Source organism: Lycium barbarum, chromosome 5 (genome assembly GCF_019175385.1).
Source record: "Lycium barbarum isolate Lr01 chromosome 5, ASM1917538v2, whole genome shotgun sequence".
NCBI classification, from domain to species: Eukaryota; Viridiplantae; Streptophyta; class Magnoliopsida; order Solanales; family Solanaceae; genus Lycium; species Lycium barbarum.
The window spans coordinates 79,178,418-79,199,224 of NC_083341.1; the positions used below are offsets into that span (position 1 = coordinate 79,178,418).

The 20,807-nt window shown below is 39.6% G+C and overlaps 1 long non-coding RNA gene across 1 annotated transcript; it reads left to right on the forward strand.

Moving 5' to 3' along the window:
• The first annotated feature begins 308 nt into the window (after positions 1-308).
• LOC132640984 (uncharacterized) lies at positions 309-19,552 on the forward strand. The gene is made up of 2 exons (XR_009582526.1): positions 309-1,459; positions 19,272-19,552. It is a non-coding gene; the product is annotated as an uncharacterized LOC132640984 (long non-coding RNA).
• Positions 19,553-20,807: the final 1,255 nt, after the last annotated feature.

Here is a 20,807-nt window from a genome sequence, read left to right on the forward strand (position 1 = left end):
AATAGTGTTGAAAGAAAAATGTATGATTTAGGATGAGAGAAAAACCATGTACTAGTAATTTAAATTTGATAATTCAAAAAATTTAAAAATAACTAAACTAGTAAATTCGGGTGGTTCGTAAACCATTGAACAACTCAAAGCAGTGGGTGATCGGGCATAAGCGATTTCCTTATTCTAGCCCACTGATGAAGGTCAGACAACCCACAAACAACAAATGAAATTTCTTGTTTTATCCAATGTAGAGGGTTTGAAACTCCACCCCTCCCCCCTTTCCCTCTACCCCCACCCCACTCCCCCCCCCCCCCCCTCTTATTCAATCCAATTGGAGCAGTTCAAGTGTTTAACTGTCACAAGGCAGAGGGCTCGAATCCTCCACGGTCAAGAAAAACCAATGTTTGAAGCTAGAGTCTTTTCACATTATTGCATTAACAATAATTCACAGGGGAGGTGGTTTGCTACCTCCTCGTTTCTAGATTTCACAATAGTTTCTTCTTTTCATTTCCAAATTCATTCTTTTTCGTTTACTTAGGTAAAAGAGTCAATAGCTCTCCACACTTCTATTGGAAATCCATCTAGAGAGAGAGACTCTGACCTCTCTCTAAATTTCCCTAACTGGCCTTTTACACTATGGCCACTAAGTCAATTGCCCAAGCAGAAGCATCACCCCACAAATACCACCGGACCCAGGATGGAAGAGGACACCCCGGGGAGACTCTTCTTTAAGGAAATTCTAGCAGGAAATAAATCTCCTAGTCAAAAAACACTACTTATTCCCATGATATGACTATCATAGCCGAGGATGAAGTTTCACACTCTGAATTAGATCCGACAATTCCAAGTGAAGATGAAAAGAAAAGAACCTATATGCCTTAGCTCCTAGAGATGTGACAACCGGAAGAACCCCTAATCTTAATTTTTTGTCGGGATTTTTTCATAGTCTAAAAACTGCCCTTCACGAAGGTACCTGGTTCATACTAGGGCATTTCCTTTCAGTTTGTAAATAGAAACCAAATTTTGTACCGGCTGAAACAAAACTTTCCTTCACAGGCATATGGATCTGAATTCATCAATTACCGAGTGAATTCTCTGATAGAAGCATCATAGAAAAAGTTGGTAATAGAATCGGCAAGCTCCTGAAAGTTGATACTTACACCTCATCAACCTTGAGAGGGAGTTATGGAAGGATTTGCGTCAAAGTTCCATTGGAAACTCCAGTTAAAACAGTGGTTACCATTAGTTCTCACCAGCAACCACTTGTGTATGAGGGGGAAGGGATACTCTTCAAGGGTTGTGGGTAAATCGGTCATAACCTAAAAGACTGCTCATTCCAAACTATCCCAACACCCCAAGTTCCACCCACAAATAATTCCCCAGCCAGGAAAGATGCAAGTTGACAGCGAATGGAAGACAACTGACTTTAAGAAAAAGAAGAATGGTCAAACAACCAGTTCGACCAAAGGTGAGAAATCACAGAATACATAATCTCTTTCGGTACAGGTAAAATCATCAGATGCCAGCTGTTATTCACTTTTACGCTAGTGCATAAAAGCTACTAAGAGGTTGCTGGTGTTCTAAATGAATTTTAGTATTTTTAGAGTCGTCACCTAATTTATTTAAGGAAAATTAGAAAAAATCGGATTAAGGTTTTATCAAACAAGGGAAAAATACTTTTTAGATCAGAGTTTGAGGTAAGGTTCTGGTGATCCCCTAAGGAAGGTTTTTAGCGCCCTAGTATTAAGGATCCGTAGAATACGATTGACCTACGAGCTTCAATGTGTGATTAATGTAATTATTTGCTTAAGGGCATTTACTTTATCACAAAATGTCATACTTATCATAAATTCAAAATTTTCGCAAAATGTCCCCTTAGGCAAAGGGTTTTTGGTTTAAAAAATCCATCTAAGTCTTCAACTCACTTCATTTCCGGATCAAGACACACTCAGGTTTTCTCCCATGTAGAGTCACTATTGTTTTGGTCCCAACGAGATGAGTTTAGTTATATAGGTTTAAATTTACGTAGCTATAAGAAAGTATGGAGTATATCTCCCAATTTTATAATATGAGTATACAATAGGAAATTGAAGGTTTTATTAAGTCCATTTTGATTTATTGAAGCTCATAATCAACCACATTCTAATTTTCCAAAGCCATCTCACTCTTGACCCAGCCCAAGTACATCTCTCCTTGTTTTTATCCCTCATGTTTGGGCTTTAGGCCCAAAAAATACTTTGTTTTACTTCGCTAAACATTGTCCAAGTTAAAGCAAATGAGTCCATTTTCTGATTCTAAAAACTGGACCTTTCACATCTACTCCTTTTCTCAAAATTCAGTCTAAGTTGTAATCCGAAAACAATCCTTAAATTCACTTTTCGGATTCAGTATTGTTTGTAGCAAAAAAACCATGCAGTCGTTTTTAACTTTAAAAGAAACCTTTTGTGGGCTTAAGGCCCAATACTTCTGTTTTGATCCATTCTATATCAAGAATTAAGCAAAGTGGCGGAAGGCCCAAATTGATCACTTAGCTCATTTGAAATTGTTTGTTCGACATCGAGTTATTAAACCAGTTTTAAAAAAAAAATACAATTTGATGCCGATTTCAAGCAAGGTGCATACTTAGTGAAGTTTAGAAAATAGTTTAGGTGACATTCGTAATAATACTAAGTATTTTCCTAAGCTCTAATATCCATAGGGTTTCAATATTCACATATGTCTTTACAAATACATTACATCATACAAAATAAATGAAAGGAGAAGAGTTTAGGCTGACAGGCCTACCTAAGCCCATCAGTTGCCTATTTTCACCCATAAGTGGGACTTCTTGCTTCCCTTATTTTCCGTCGGACTTGATCAATGAGTAAGAGTTGCGCCTCAGGCCCAATAGGTTTTGAATAGAAGGGAACGACCCAAGTTGCCCGCGATATTTCACATGCAATAGGAAAGGGGATGAGAAAAATTTAAGGTTAGAAAGTATCTTGGCCTAAATAACTGAACTAATAAGAATGGAAGAAAGATTAATCGAAGTGGGAAGCTCAAACATTCATCAAATGTGATTTTACACTTAGTGAAATAATCAAACATGATGCAAAAGGGTTCCCAAATAACTTAGCAAAGACGAAATAATAAAAAGAAACAAAAGTATAGGGAGATGAGGCCCAATATAGTAAACAAGCAAGGAGAACAGGCCCAATTCATAAATAAAAACAAAAGACAAAGTCCAAATTATACTCATAGGCCATGATTCTGACCTCAACAAGTGATATACCATACATATACTAGATATACAAGTTCATATATACCAAGGCATACAGAGCTTTTGTATATACTTAGTATATTTTGGTATACTTTTTGTACATGCGGCTTGTATTTAAACAAGAACAACTATGTAAGCTTACGTAAGACCTAGTTCTATTCACTTTATCATGTCATACCGTATTTAAAGAAGGACATAGAGGCAGTTTACAAAGTCATAATACAAATGATATAGACAATGTTCAAGGTGCTAGATACCAACAGGATGCAATGACATGTAAATGAAACTTAGCATGACTGTATACATGATGCATCTAAATTACTCTAGTGAGACAAACATCAAATCCCGATAAGTATCAACAAGTTTCAAAGAGAATAGGGAAGGATGCCGCATTAGGCTAGCAAAGCAATTATAGGCACAAATTTGATGTGGTCAAGCTAACATAGGCCGAATCTTTATTCATTTGGAGAAGAGCTGCTTTTATGTGATTACAAGAAGGGTAAAAATAGGTCTGATTTCACATAAGGGATGGCAAGAATTACTTTCAGATACAGCAGATATATACAGCACCATGAACGAGCAGGTTTGGATGCAGCAAGAGGCAACATGAGAGCATACAATTGACCATTTTGACACTAGCCAGTTAACACAAAGTTTTAGGGCTCTCATGATATTCAGAGAGATGCCTCTGAGTTCATGTGCAAGTGACACTCCCAAGTTAACATACAAAGGTTTAGTGTCACGACCCGACTAGGGGCCGTGACGAGTACCCGATACTTGTACCGAGCACCCCTTATTTATCTTGTTACCTTTACCTCTTAGCAAACCGTATAAACAGTGCCATGTTTTTTTTTTTTGTTGAACATTAATGAACATTAACATTAGCAGCGTCATTATGAACATAGACTAGTAAACTTCGTTATCACTTTATACAACAACCATGCCAAAACACCATATATCTAACCGTACCTGATTGACTGTACATATCTGTCTACGAGCCTCTAGACATAGTATACTTATACATAGAGAGGGCCGAGTACTGTCGGGCCCGAATATACATACACAAAATAGTACCGCTGGTAGAGCTCCTAAGGATCAAGTCCACCTGTCTGCTGACCTGCGCGGCATGAAACGCAGCGCCCACAAGAAGGGACGTCAGTACGAATAGTGTACCGAGTATGTAAGGCATGGAAGATAATACAAGTAGTAACATAGAGTACGATTAATAGTATCATGGAGTCGTAGGACGAATAATGAGGTAAGAAAGTAACCTGCACTTAGGGAGGCCCCTTGTCTTTTTTTTTTTTTTTTCTTTGAAACATTTCTTTTTCATAGACATGGAAAATAGGGTTTAAATCATGTTATGTTTTTATCATATTACATTCTGCACTATCATAGCGTGTCGTATCATATCATATCGTAGCATATCACGTCATGGAAGTATTATATCCTAGCGTATCATGTCACAGCATAGCTTGTCACATCATGGCATAGCTTATCATATCATAGCATGGCCTGTCATATCATAGCATAGCTTATCGTATCATAGCATGGCTTATCATATCATAGCATAGCCTGTCATAGCATAGCATAGCTTACCGTATCATAGCATGTCATGTCATGGCATATCATAGCATATCGTGTCATATCATAGCATAGCATGTCTGGTCATGACATGGTAGGTCATATCATAGCGCCGAACAATGTCGGCTCACCCACATAGCGTCGATGTAGATACGCACCGGCTCACCCATATATCCCGCGTCCGGGCACCCCGCGTCCGGGATGATAAACCAGCTGATCAGGTGGCAGTGAAACATATTTCCCTTCCCTTTCCCCCATATATCATTTTCCCCCATCCCAGGGTCATGTACATATTTTTAAATTCATATACATATCTTTCTATTCATATACGTAGCTTGTATACATAAACCTGTCTTATATACATTTATTTATCTTATATACATATACATTTATTTATCTTATATACATATACATTTCTTATATACAATTACTTTATCTTATATATATACATATCCATACACGTATACCCGTTTTATATACATATCTCATACAAGCACACAAGAGAGCCAAGGAAAATCAAGTATCCGTCGGAGTGACATAAGGTCGGTGATCTCCGATTACATTACGGGATGCTAGTGATAGCTTTGTCTCGCCTTGAAGGAACAAGTATTTTAAGGCGAGACTATCAACGAGGAACAGTGTTACAGTAACTGTAGAATGAAATCGTGGACATTATAGGTGACAGTTGTAGGCTTTGGAGTCTTAGAAATTAAGTTATAATTAGGAGATATAAATACGATTTAGAAATTAGTTTATAAATTTCGTATTCACATTGGATCCTGAACTTAGAAATCTCAGTCATAGGATCGTTCCGGTCGTACTTATCATAAGCATATTCTCTTGTCTAACATTGTCGTTATCATTATCCCCATTGAAACATTCTCGTTAGGGTAGTCCTAGTACTTATCATTTGGTGGCGAGGTCGGGGTCAAAGGTCCCCTTTGAATTCACTTCAAGTACGTCAACCAAGACTATAGGAAAGTCCGGGAGTAACGGGCCCACCTCGGGCCGGATGAGGTAGCGTATACTATTTACATATGTTACATGTCATGTCATTACCTGTGAGGGTTCTAGGGTAATCGGGTCCCATTTGCGCAAGTTATAGGGGTCTAGGAGGTCTTTCTATCATTTTGCGCACTTTCTAATTCAATTCTATTGAACGAAAAGTGGAAAACTTTAGGTGCGGATTCCGGGGAATAGGGTCGTACCCGAGGCTCGTACCCAACTTATTGTATCTAAGACATGCCATAGAAAGAAGGGTGAAGCCTTACATACCTCTTTCCGCTCCTTTAGCTATTCCAAATTCACTTCACAATTTCGTCAAAATCTGCGAATTGGTCATTTTTACCAAAACATTCATTAGTATACTTAGAGTCAAAACCTTAAGGAAACATTTTGCTACCGAAATTTCGACAGCATTTCCTCTGTAAATATACCATCCTCGACATTCAATTTAGTCAAATTCTCATCAAACACAATCTGGGAATTCAAACCCGGCCAAACTATTAACATAATTCAACAATCGCACTAACAATTCACATATTTCCTTCAATATACATAATCTCCCAATTATCAATACTTCACCAAAGTTATCAAACCTTTATTTGCGATATGAAATCTACGATGATTACAACTTCATTTTTATTATGGAATCCATGACAACAACAATCAAACACTACATAAAAATCAATTCGATTGTCCAACACAACAACACTACATTCGGCCACCATTATCAATCACACAACAACCAAAATACTAACTAGCACTTGCTTACCATTTCTTCATGCTTCAACACATATACACTACTATACATACAATATACACGGCCATGCACACACCATATACCTCACGGCCACAACACAACATCAATATTCTCCAAACTCATTCAACTTCCATTTTCCACATATAATTCACAACAATAACTACCAAATACTAGATGAAATAATTGAAACATAACTCCTACATATATACACACATGCACGGCTACATGCTATATCCACTCCCTTCATGAGTTTCATCCATTATGGCATACAACAACACATATAAACCATTCATAAGACATGAAAAGTAAGCTTGAATCATACCTCTTTTACTTAGCTACTCAAGCTAGCTATGCTTGGCACCTTGAACCAATACTTGTTTCTACCACTCCAATAACTCCACCATGTTGTTATGCACCCTCCAAGGAGTAGAAAGTGATTTTTGGAGAAATTTTTAGCAATTCTTCTCTTGGATTTTCACTATGGCCGAAAGCCTCAAGGGCTTTTCTCCTTCTTTCTTTGTTCTTCTTTTCTTGAATTTTCTAGAGGTGTTATGAGATAAAGATGACCTATCCATCTTTTATAATTTACAAATTAATCCCAAATGGGCTTGGATCCATATCAATGGCCGGTTGGGCCTTTAATTTTTGCCCAAAAGAGACTTTCAAGCCCACTTATATTTTTGACTAGTTTATGTAATTCATGAAGCATTTTTTTCCAATTTCCAAATTTTTCCTTCGTCTTCCTCCGTATTTTCACTTCTAGACTTTTCATAAGCAACTCATGTACCATACAACATAAAGGGTGGCCTTGCTTGTTGTCTTCCCGCGATTGCCTTGAATTATCTGATTGCACAAAATGCGGGATATAACATCCTCCCCCCTTTAGAACATTCGTCCTCGAATGTTAAACTGGCCTCATAGCGTAGTATAATACTTTTTTTTGGGGGGGGGGGGGGGGGTCTCTTTCGTAGGTGCCTCATGTCACTTAACATATTCATCTTAGAAGCTTAGGTTGCCCTTTGCGATCTTTGCAGTTGCAATTCCTCCTTCGTGGCGTCTGCCGCGTCTATCCCCTCACTAGACATGTTCCCGCACACCGCCTTATCATGAATTCCTTGCATTAGCTAGTGTGGACTCAATATCGGTCTCACCCTGTGACATCTGTACTTTTTCGTTCATCCTCAAAACTTTCTGTTGTCATGCCTTCCCCTTTTCTGTTAGTTTAGTCCGTCTCGGCCTACATGACTCGTATGGGGTTTCTAACCACTTTCTACACCCCAATTTACTTTGAGCCGCCTACTCTTACACTCGTCTCTTGTTTTCACATTTGCGAAATTTTCAGCATATTTCCCAGGGGGTCACCCATCGTGGAATTACTCCCGCATGAGCACGCTTAACCTTGAAACTTTAATGCATTTCAGTGTCTCGGTGTTAGTATTTTTACTTCCGCTTCCCCGTACTACCTACATCACATAATGTGGGGCAGGTTGGGGTCTCGGCAATGTTCGAACGCACTCATAGCGCATATTTCTCTTTTAATGACTATTTTAGCCCTCGAGGTCACTAATGTTCACTTTTTACTCGTGTGTATAGTTGCTCTTGTCCTGAAGTTTCCCGAATTCTTTATATGTTCCGTAATACACGGGACGGTGCAAGATAAAGAAAAAAAAATCCAATTCAATTTAACTCCCATATATTATAGAAAAGATGCCAGAAGTGTACCTGTGGCCGCATCGGTGGAAGGTCCAGGATCCTGCCGTCCTGTCAATGCATATATACGGTGTGGAGGGCCGGCTGAACTGGGTGTCCCTCCTCTGCCTCGGCCACGGCCTGCTGGAGCCTGGGAGGCCTGTCCTGGAGGGCGCACAGACGGTGATGAACTCACTGCTGACCCGGCGGGCTGAGCTCTGCTTCTCTCACTCCTTAGCGGACAATCTCGCATCAAATGGTCGGTCCGTCCGCAAGCATAACACGCACTTGTATCCCGGTAACACTGTCCCGAGTGTGGCCTGCCACACCGGGTACACCGTGGTGGGGGTGGCATCATCCTGCTGGATTCAGCTCTATACTGGGATCCCGAAGCTCTAGTGCCCTGACCTGCTCCCGAATAAGTAGAACGGTCAAACCCCCTATCCGCGAATCGAGGAGGTGCACTGGCCGCCGATTGGTCTGAATGCCTAAATTGCTCCTGTGCCTGTCCCCCTCTGTACTCGCTTCTAGCCCTGGAAAATCTGCCCCTTTTTCTGGAACCCCTATCTGGATAAAGCTCCTCTCTCCGTGCCTGGTACTGTTCTTCCAGGTTTTGGGCGTGGGCCTGGATTCGAGTTATAGTCATCCCATCCTGGAGTGAAGCCGTCAAGCCCTCCTTAACCAAGTGTGGCCCTAGCCCACTCACAAATCGGTGCACATGATCTCCCCTATCAGCTATCATGGCTGGGGCATACCTGGCTAACGAATTAAAACGGAGGCTGTATTCTCGAACGCTCATATTTCCCTGTCTCAGGTTCAAGAACATATCGGCTCGAGCTCGTCGAACCTCTGGCGGTAGGAAATGTCGTAGAAATGCCTCAGTAAATTCCTGTCAAACCGGAGGGGGCGCATTTGCTCCCCTCGAAGATATCCAGCTATTATACCACAGAACTGCCACATCCCGCAGCCTGTATGAAGCCAACTATACGGACTCCGTATCCGAAGCATGCATGATCCCCAGAGTCCTCAGCATCTCATCTATAAAACTCTGCGGGTCCTCCTCTGGTTTTGATCCATAAAACTCTGGAGGCTTCAGGGTGATAAAGTCGCGGGCCCTTGCACTTACCGCTCTGCCTCCCGGGTCTACATCTTGCCGCTGAGCCTGTGCGGCAACGAGCTGGGTCAATAACTGGATGGCCTCTGCCATCTGCTGGCCCGGAGCTGCTGGCGGTGGAACTGGAGGTGCGGGGGCTGGAGCTGGAACTCTTTCCTGCTCTGCTGGTGCAGGGGGAGCAGGAAAAGTCTGAGGGGGAGCCTCATTATGAGATTCTTCTTCTTCTAGCTCCCGCTCGACTCTGCTGCCCGCCACCCTCTTGGCTTTATCGGCCGTCGTAGCCTTTCTCTTCGGCGGCATTACTGAAACCATAACATAGGATTAGGGAAGGAATATGGAAGCCTGGTAGCATAGCTCTATCGCACGATCTTAGAATGCAAAGAAGGTCATATTTCCTAAATGTCCTGTAGCCTCCTGTCTATAAGTGTGGCGCGCTACACACCCATAAGCAAGACTCTACTGGACACGGCTCGTAGACAAACCCTAGGACCGAACTGCTCTGATACCACTTCTGTCACGACCCGACTAGGGGCCGTGACGAGTACCCGATACTTGTACCGAGCACCCCTTATTTATCTTGTTACCTTTACCTCTTAGAAAACCGTAAAAACAGTGCCATGTTTTTTTTTTTTTGAACATTAATGAACATTAACATTAGCAGCGTCATTATGAACATAGACTAGTAAACTTCGTTATCACTTTATACAACAACCATACCAAAACACCATATATCTAACCGTACTTGACTGACTGTACATATCTGTCTACGAGCCTCTAGACATAGTATACTTATACATAGAGAGGGCCGAGTACTGTCGGGCCCGAATATACATACACAAAATAGTACCACTGAAGTGAGGCTCCGGAACAACTGGAGCGCTGTAGAGTACCGCTGGTAGAGCTCCTAAGGATCAAGTCCACCTGTCTGCTGACCTGCGCGGCATGAAACGCAGCGCCCACAAGAAGGGACGTCAGTACGAATAGTGTACCGAGTATGTAAGGCATGGAAGATAATACAAGTAGTAACATAGAGTACGATTAATAGTATCATGGAGTCGTAGGACGAATAATGAGGTAAGAAAGTAACCTGCACTTAGGGAGGCCCCTTGTCTTTTTTTTTTTTTTTTTTTCTTTGAAACATTTCTTTTTCATAGACATGGAAAATAGGGTTTAAATCATGTTATGTTTTTATCATATTACATTCTGCACTATCATAGCGTGTCGTATCATATCATATCGTAGCATATCACGTCATGGAAGTATTATATCCTAGCGTATCATGTCACAGCATAGCTTGTCACATCATGACATAGCTTATCATATCATAGCATGGCCTGTCATATCATAGCATAGCTTATCGTATCATAGCATGGCTTATCATATCATAGCATAGCCTGTCATAGCATAGCATAGCTTACCGTATCATAGCATGTCATGTCATGGCATATCATAGCATATCGTGTCATATCATAGCATAGCATGTCTAGTCATGACATGGTAGGTCATATCATAGCGCCGAACAATGTCGGCTCACCCACATAGCGCCGATGTAGATACGCACCGGCTCACCAATATATCCCGCGTCCGGGCACCCCGCGTCCGGGATGATAAACCAGCTGATCAGGTGGCAGTGAAACATATTTCCCTTCCCTTTCCCCCATATATCCTTTTCCCCCATCCGAGGGTCATGTACATATTTTTAAATTCATATACATATCTTTCTATTCATATACGTAGCTTGTATACATAAACCTGTCTTATATACATTTATTTATCTTATATACATATACATTTATTAATCTTATATACATATACATTTCTTATATACAATTACTTTATCTTATATATATACATATCCATACACGTATACCCGTTTTATATACATATCTCATACAAGCACACAAGAGAGCCAAGGAAAATCAAGTATCCGTCGGAGTGACATAAGGTCGGTGATCTCCGATTACATTACGGGATGCTAGTGATAGCTTTGTCTCGCCTTGAAGGAACAAGTATTTTAAGGCGAGACTATCAACGAGGAACAGTGTTACAGTAACCGTAGAATGAAATCGTGGACATTATAGGTGACAGTTGTAGGCTTTGGAGTCTTAGAAAATAAAGTTATAATTAGGAGATATAAATACGATTTAGAAATTACTTTATAAATTTCGTATTCACATTGGATCCTGAACTTAGAAATCTCAGTCATAGGATCGTTCCGGTCGTACTTATCATAAGCACATTCTCTTGTCTAACATTGTCGTTATCATTATCCCCATTGAAACATTCTCGTTAGGGTAGTCCTAGTACTTATCATTTGGTGGCGAGGTCGGGGTCAAAGGTCCCCTTTGAATTCACTTCAAGTACGTCAACCAAGACTATAGGAAAGTCCGGGAGTAACGGGCCCACCTCGGACCGGATGAGGTAGCGTATACTATTTACATATGTTACATGTCATGTCATTACCTGTGAGGGTTCTAGGGTAATCGGGTCCCATTTGCGCAACTTATAGGGGTCTAGGAAGTCTTTCTATCATTTGCGCACTTTCTAATTCAATTCGATTGAACGAAAAGTGGAAAACTTTAGGTGCGGATTCCGGGGAATAGGGTTGTCCCCGAGGCTCGTACCCAACTTATTGTATCTAAGACATGCCATAGAAAGAAGGGTGAAGCCTTACATACCTCTTTCCGCTCCTTTAGCTATTCCAAATTCACTTCACAATTTCGTCAAAATCTGCGAATTGGTCATTTTTACCAAAACTTTCATTAGTATACTTAGAGTCAAAACCTTAAGGAAACATTTTGCTACCGAAATTTCGGTAGCATTTCCTCTGTAAATATACCATCCTCGACATTCAATTTAGTCAAATTCTCATCAAACACAATCTGGGAATTCAAACCCGGCCAAACTATTAACATAATTCAACAATCGCACTAACAATTCACATATTTCCTTCAATATACATAATCTCCCAATTATCAATACTTCACCAAAGTTATCAAACCTTTATTTGCGATATGAAATCTACGATGATTACAACTTCATTTTTATTATGGAATCCATGACAACAACAATCAAACACTACATAAAAATCAATTCGATTGTCCAACACAACAACACTACATTCGGCCACCATTATCAATCACACAACAACCAAAATACTAACTAGCACTTGCTTACCATTTCTTCATGCTTCAACACATATACACTACTATACATACAATATACACGGCCATGCACACACCATATACCTCACGGCCACAACACAACATCAATATTCTCCAAACTCATTCAACTTCCATTTTCCACATATAATTCACAACAATAACTACCAAATACTAGATGAAATAATTGAAACATAACTCCTACATATATACACACATGCACGGCTACATGCTATATCCACTCCCTTCATGAGTTTCATCCATTATGGCATACAACAACACATATAAACCATTCATAAGACATGAAAAGTAAGCTTGAATCATACCTCTTTTACTTAGCTACTCAAGCTAGCTATGCTTGGCACCTTGAACCAATACTTGTTTCTACCACTCCAATAACTCCACCATGTTGTTATGCACCCTCCAAGGAGTAGAAAGTGATTTTTGGAGAAATATTTAGCAATTCTTCTCTTGGATTTTCACTATGGCCGAAAGCCTCAAGGGCTTTTCTCCTTCTTTCTTTGTTCTTCTTTTCTTGAATTTTCTAGAGGTGTTATGAGATAAAGATGACCTATCCATCTTTTATAATTTACAAATTAATCCCACATGGGCTTGGATCCATATCAATGGCCGGTTGGGCCTTTAATTTTTGCCCAAAAGAGACTTTCAAGCCCACTTATATTTTTGACTAGTTTATGTAATTCATGAAGCATTTTTTTCCAATTTCCAAATTTGCCCTTCGTCTTCCTCCGTATTTCCACTTCTAGACTTTTCATAAGCAACTCATGTACCATACAACATAAAGGTTGGCCTTGCTTGTTGTCTTCCCGCGATTGCCTTGAATTATCCGATTGCACAAAATGCGGGATATAACATTTAGGCTGAAAGATTCAATAGGGAGACATGGGGGTTCATAGTGGTTATACTTTTAGCCTAGGCTTAAAAACTATGTATAAGGTTCATGCTGCTCAAATAACAAGCCTAGTAGCCAAGTTAGGACAAATGGTTGTTTCATGCGACTTATTCAAGAAGCAGATGCTGCAATCTGTCAAGAGTATCAGAACTATTTTTAGACTTAACACGGGTTAACACAGATCAATAACATCAAGCAAGAACACTTACATTCACGAATGATATTTCTAACAAAGGCAGAGTGGGATGTCACATTTGAACATGAATGGCTAAACTTCTATAACTCATTTAACAGTTTTGGATATGCTTATAGGGTTGTCATGTCAAAAAGTTTCAGAGTCATGCTTATCAAATTATCTCATGACCAGTTTAGGCATTTTCACACATAGTTCCAAAATGGCACTTAATATAACCTCAGACTGAATTTAGGTTACCTATTTTTTTTTACTTTTAAACCAATATTTAAGCAATAGGATCATGTTATAGTTTAATACATCAAGGGTCATAGCCAAACTTCAAGTTCAAACTCAAATCAGACAAAACATGGCACACTTCATCAAACCAAACTAGTCCTTTAGCAAACAGATCTTATTCCAGATGCGTGATGGCTCATAGTCCTTTTAAAACTATCATAAAGCCTAACTACATAAGTTACTGTTACACCTCGGAAAACTTTTCCGTTAATGCACAGTGAATAGACTAACGAAGGGCACGAAGTATACGATGTTTCGATAAGTGAGAAATAACATCTGATGATCCTAATTGAGATTTCAAAGACATTCGAGGTAAGAGAAGAAAGTTGCCGAGAAAAGGCAAGGAATACGTTATGTATCAAAAAGGATTTACGAGTACCGAATTAATGATGACTTAACGATGTTTTAGAGAAAAGTTATAACATCCCTTAGATTGTTAATGAGGTGCTAAACAAGTGTCAAGAAGGTTCCATAAGGATTGGAGATCGAACGAACCGACTGAATCCATTTCAGAGAAATGGAGTTATACGACCACTTATACGGTCTGTATAAGGGGTCCATATAACTCCCAGCAGGGAGATGATTTTCTGGTTGGTGAACCAAAGCCACTTATACGGGCTGTACAATACTATACGGACCGTATAAGTGTCCGTATAGTACCCGACAGGCTGATTTTTAGTTTTTGTATAAATAGATGCCTTGGGTTCTTTTACTTCATTTTTCATCTGTTACAAGTATTGAGAGCTCAAAACCCTTCTCTAAGGGCATTCCACTCACGTTCAAGAGAACACAAAGATCAAAAGACTAGAATCAAGTGTTTATGTGTTAGAAAGCTTCCAAGGGTTAGAGGACTACAAAAGATTCCATTAGAGGTGAACTAGAGTTTTGATTCAAGTGAAGTATTTCCACTCAAGGTTCATTCTTACACCGTCTAAGGTAAGTTTTATGGTATTTCTATGTTGTTTAAGGTATTGAGACATTGAAAGACTTGGATTGTAGAAGAATACAGAAAATGTGTCTTGAATGTGAGAATAGTGATGTTTGTGAGTAGTAGCTTGGGTTGAGACATGATTCTTGATATGTTATGATTATAATAATGTTATAAATGACATTAAAAACATGGGATAGACATTGTATATGAGTGAATGTAATAGTGTGCCATGACCATGGGTATGGATGACTTGAAGTGAATTGAGGAATATGGATAATGTAGGAGAATGAAGACTATTGTTATGATGTTGTAAATGCTATTATAGATGTTTGGGGGTTGATTTATGATATGGAGGAAGTTGTATAAACAAAGGGAATGCTGCCCAATTTTCTCTAGCTTTAGTTTAGTATGCAAAGCTATCGATTTTCTAATGTTAGTATATACTCTAATGAAGGTAGAAACATGTGCATTGAAGGAGAACGTTCAAGCGATAAAATAGTTGAACGAAAAGGTATCTAAGGCTAACCCTTCTTTCATAAGGCATGGTTCCTTGGCCAAATATATAATCTTCTATGAGCCTATGATGTCCTCCAAATGATTCTATCTTTAAGAGCTACTAAGCTTATGATTCTCGATATGATACGATAGTACTAAATTCTTCCTATGAGGAGTAATCCTCTAAGGATAGATGTAATGAACGACGATACTAATGATGCTAAAGATGCTTATGAGCTTTTATGTATATGTGTCTATGTATGACTATTATGAAACCCCGAGCTTATATGGCCGGGTAGAATATATATTGCGCGCGCACCACTGCAGTTGAGTACGGATAACCCTGAGCCTTGGTAGGGCCAGGTATGTGTAACCCTGAGCCTTGTTAGGGCCAGGTATGTATAATCACCGAGCCTAGCCATGGTCGGGTACGCGAAACACCGAACCTTCGTGGTCGGGTATGCTATGTAAATGATATGTATATGAACATGAATATGTATATGAATATGATTACGGATACGAAATGTAAATGAGTACGGATACGAGTACGGATACGGATATAGATGTATGTACACAATCACGCATTATAAATGGAAAGTCCCTATGAAAAGCAAGTAAGTGTCTATGACGTTGGATCTACTACCTCCCATCTTATGCTATTTCTTATGTTGCTTATTATGCTTCTATAATGATGTTGATCATGCTTTTCATACTCAGTACATTCTTCGTACTGACATCCTTTTGTTTGTGGACGCTGCGTCATGCCTGCAAGTTGCTAGGGAGACAGGCTTGATCCGTAGCTTTATTATTCAGGGACTACATAGCGGAGCTCCATTTCATTCGGAGCTACAACTTTGGGTATTTATTCTTTTGTGTACATATTTATGGGCATTCTGGGGTCCTGTCCTGCCTATATGATATGACATACTCTCTTTAGAGGCTCGTAGACATGTGTATATTGTTAGATGTATTTGGCTTTGTCGGCCTATATTTTAGATATCATTTTGTTAGCCTCGTCGGCTTATGTACACCTTTATGGGCATTGTTATTGATGATGATATATATGTATTGTTGCCCAATGGAATTAGTGTGAATAATGGATGGAAAGTATGATTTAGCTATGTGACTCACTAGATGTAAATGTGAAAGTATGATAAGAGGTGCCCGGGTGGGTTAGTATCGGGTGCCCGTCGCAGTCCTCCGGTTGGGTCGTGACAGTTACCGACTGTAACGACCCGTTTGGTCATTATAGTTCTTTCGGCACTTTCGCCCGTTCCCGAGCATTGATTGGCTTACTTTTGACCCGAGAGGACCGCTGATATGCTTCCCGGGGTGTCTAGACCGGATTCGGGCAACTTTGGTAAAAATATAGGCTAAAAGTAGAAGTGGTTGACCCAAAGTTGACTTTTGGGCAAACAAACCTTTTTCGGAATTCCGTCAATTCCAAGAGGTCCGGATAGTCGTTTAGAACTTAATAGTGCATTTGATTTGGTTCCCAATGCATTCAGATGTATTTCGGGACATTGGATGGGAAATGAGAATTAAGGCATCAGTGGTTGACTCGATCAGCGAGACCTCCGTTGGAAATTCTGAGGCCACAGGCGCATTCATAGTATGTTTTTATATAGGACTAGGTATCTGGTATGTGAGCAGATGGCCTCGGGAGTTAGTCAAAAAATCAGATAGAAATTAAAAACTTAGGCCAAGTTCTAGTGTCTGGTGTCCGCTTTGGCGGCACCAGCACCGCAGCAGCGGCACCGTTGTGGCAGTATCCCTACCGCTGAAGCAGCCCCAGTCATTTTGGCTTGACTGCTGAAGCGGTCAGGTGGCCACTGGGGCGGTCCAGCTACCGCTACTGCGGTGACGGGCAGTGACTGTTCATTAAATAAGTCTTAGACCCTCATTATTTCATATCTCAATATTGGAGCTTGGGGATACTGTTCTTGGATTCAAATTGAAGAAATTCTTGGAGGTAAACTTTGTCTAATCCTTTACTCCTTTTAACTCACAATCATCTTAGATTTCCCCCTTCCCTTTCCAATCCCTTGGAAATGGAATTTGAAGAAGGGTTTTGGGAGATTTTTCTCTAAGATTATACTTGATAAATTGACGATGTTAATGGAAAAATGTGATGAATCTAAGCTTAGTAAGCCCATATCTTCCAGTTTTAACATTGAATTTCGGATTTGGAGAATTAGGGTTCATACCAATTTAGGGGTTTTTACTTGAAATCAGATTTAGACAAGTTCTTGAGCTAATTCAACAATTAATGATTGGGTTATGATTACCTAGGATTCAATTTGGTATTTTACCGGTGAATTTCCCATTTCGCCCTTGTGGGCCCGTTCCTCCAATTTCTAGGGTTAAAATGGACCTAATTGATGTCATAGAAATATTAGTATCATTATCCATGATTTCTAATTTAGAATTCGATTATGTTTATACTACTTTGGTTCTGAGCTTCAGAGGAAGGGCAAGGCGATAAAGTGACTTGTTAGTGTTGCGGTTCGACAGTCCAGGTAGGTTATGGCTTACCTCTAGTGAGACTATGCATAACGAATCACATATTTAGAATATAATGTCGGAGACAACATGCGAACCTTCGGGTATGAAGTCGGGTTTGACATTGCCTTAGGTTGGGCCCTGATATGTGTTGGGACTAGCCACTCCGTTATGTGTGTATTGTTCCATTTGATGGTTGATGCTACGAGTAGTGGTGAATATCAGAATATGTGTTACTATCTTGGTTGAGATATGGTTGATATACCATTGTTGGTATTAGCATTGTGATACATTGTTGATGTACCCGTTATTGGTACTAGTAATATTGATACATTGTTAGCATACCCTTGATGGTATTGTGATATGATACATTGATGGCGTACCCCTTTGTGGTACTTGTGATATTGAACTTGATTGTTGATACTTGATGTACGCGTTGCACTCATTCTCACACATTCATGATGCATGGCCGATACCCGGTGATGATTCGGTATCGTTGATTGAGTAAATTGATATTTGATAAACTCCTTATTTGAGTGATTGTAAAGGCTGATGTCCGAAGATCCATTCCGGAATCGTTGATTGTATGAAACTGATGTTTGATAAACTCTTTTACTTGGGTGATTGTGAGAAAGCCGATGTTCAAGGTTTAATTCCGGAATCGTTGATAAGTGCATTTCATAGATTCCCTCATATTCATTATGCATGGTCGATAGCCGGTAATTATCCGGTATCGTTGATTGAGCGACTCTTTTACTTGAGTGATTGTGAGAGGCCGATGACCGATGATCTATTCCGGCATCATTGTTGCATGGCCGATTCCGATGTTATTCTGGAATCGTTGTTAGTGCATGGGCTCTGTGGGTCCTCCAGTGTGGTGCGGTTGAGACTCCCCCTGTGAGCAATTACTCAGGGTCTCATCTGTCTGTTGGGCAAAAATCCGGGACGGGTGTCACTTAGACTTCGCGAGTCACACTGGGTTGTGCTACCGAGACGTCGATATTTCCTTCCGGAGTATATGTGTACACCTCATTTGCATGGCATTATATCTCATCCATTCCATTATTGCATTGCACTGCATTGCATTGCACTATGACTTGATTGAGGTGTTATGATGATTGGATTGTGATGACTCTGTTATGACGGTGGATCGTGGTGATTCTATTGTGATGAGTGAATTGGATAGATACATATTTCGGACTTGGTGTACTTGGGTTTAAAGACTTTACATAGGCGACGACGAATACTTGGTTGTGATCTTATTATCTTATACTTGTTGGATTCCTTGCTATCTACTTATTTTCTGAATTGTGTTATCTATGCTTGGTCGGCCGATGATGCCTACCAGTATTGTTGTTTGTACTGATCTGCACTTGTTACATTCTTTACTGAATGTAGAGTATCAGGTCGGATCCACTTCTCTGACTCGTGGCTGATCGACTCTTCAGCTTCCACTTGAGTTTTCCAGGGTGAGCATGGCGCCCGCTGACCTCGAAGACTCTTCTATTACTTATGTCTTGCTTACCATTCAGAGACATGATTTGAGACTACTTATGTATTATTATTCAGATCTTTAGCATTCAGATTTAGATGCTCTTGTATGACCAGACCAGATACTGGGGTGGATTTAATTACTTCTGCACTTATCTATATAATATCATATTGTGAGACTTACATTATTTTACTTTCTTCCATTATTTTCTATTATTATGAATGTTGAGTTAAGGGTTCGCCTACCGAGGTAGGAAAGGTAGGTGCCAGCATGACCTAATGCAGAAATGGGTCGTGACACCAATAATGGATACACTAATATTGATCATCAAGCACACAACATAGTCTATACCAAAGGATTAAAGCACAAATAGAGTCTAACAGAAAGAAACTGCTACTAATGCCATGTTCTCAACATAATAAGGATCAAACCATCAAGCACATAGTAGAAAGATGCAACTACACAGGATTTAAACTAAGAGTATACTAAACAAGAGTCAAAATAGGCATAGTATCAGTTAGAGTAGTTTTGCTCAACATGCAGAATCTTGCCTAAGTAAGTCTTAATCTAACAAATAACACACAAACATGGATTAAATGCTTTTAAACATGACTGGACTTAGCAGATGAGAAAACATAATCAAACAGGATCAACACTTAACATATATATAGCTAATTTAAACCTACAACACCATATCTATACTAACAACTTACATAATCAAACTAAAGCAAGACAATAAATTAACAAAGCAATAATCTAATCAATAGGATTATAAAATGAGCATAATAACCACATATTCAACTAAAACTAAGCAAACAATTAACAGAAAAAACACTTAAACAACATCAAATGCAAAAAATAGGGAAAAGGAAAGGACATTACCTTTTGTGAGTGTAGCAAATGTCGAGATTGGACTTGGAAGAAATCCTTGCTTCCTCAACCCCAATACTCAGCCACAAAACCACAACAAAAGAGAAACAAAACGTTTAGACTAATATTTCGATTAAGTCAGGATTTTGAGCAATAAAATGCTAACCCTAGTTAAATCAAAATTTTTATACTCAGAATCAGGTTCAAGCTTGTGTAGGTCTCCCAAATGTAAAGGGTTGGGCTTCTTCATATCAAACCCCAATTCTCAGAAACCCTAAACTCTGTCCGATGTGGGACTTCAAAGATTTCATGCAATCAAACTTCCCAACAACAATCAACGGACAAAAATGAAGGTAAATGAGGAATCAATGGTCGAATTTTACTCATACAAGGTCAATTCGCATGATTCACTCCAAACCAATGACAATATCCCATTAAAAAAATGAATACAAAAAAGTACAATTAAAGAAAATCAATTCTATCCATTGTAAACACATGAAAAGTGCAGCAAAAGAAGAGGATTGTGCCGTGTTTTGATCGGTCTTTGGTGGTTTTGGTTGAGAAATGGAAGA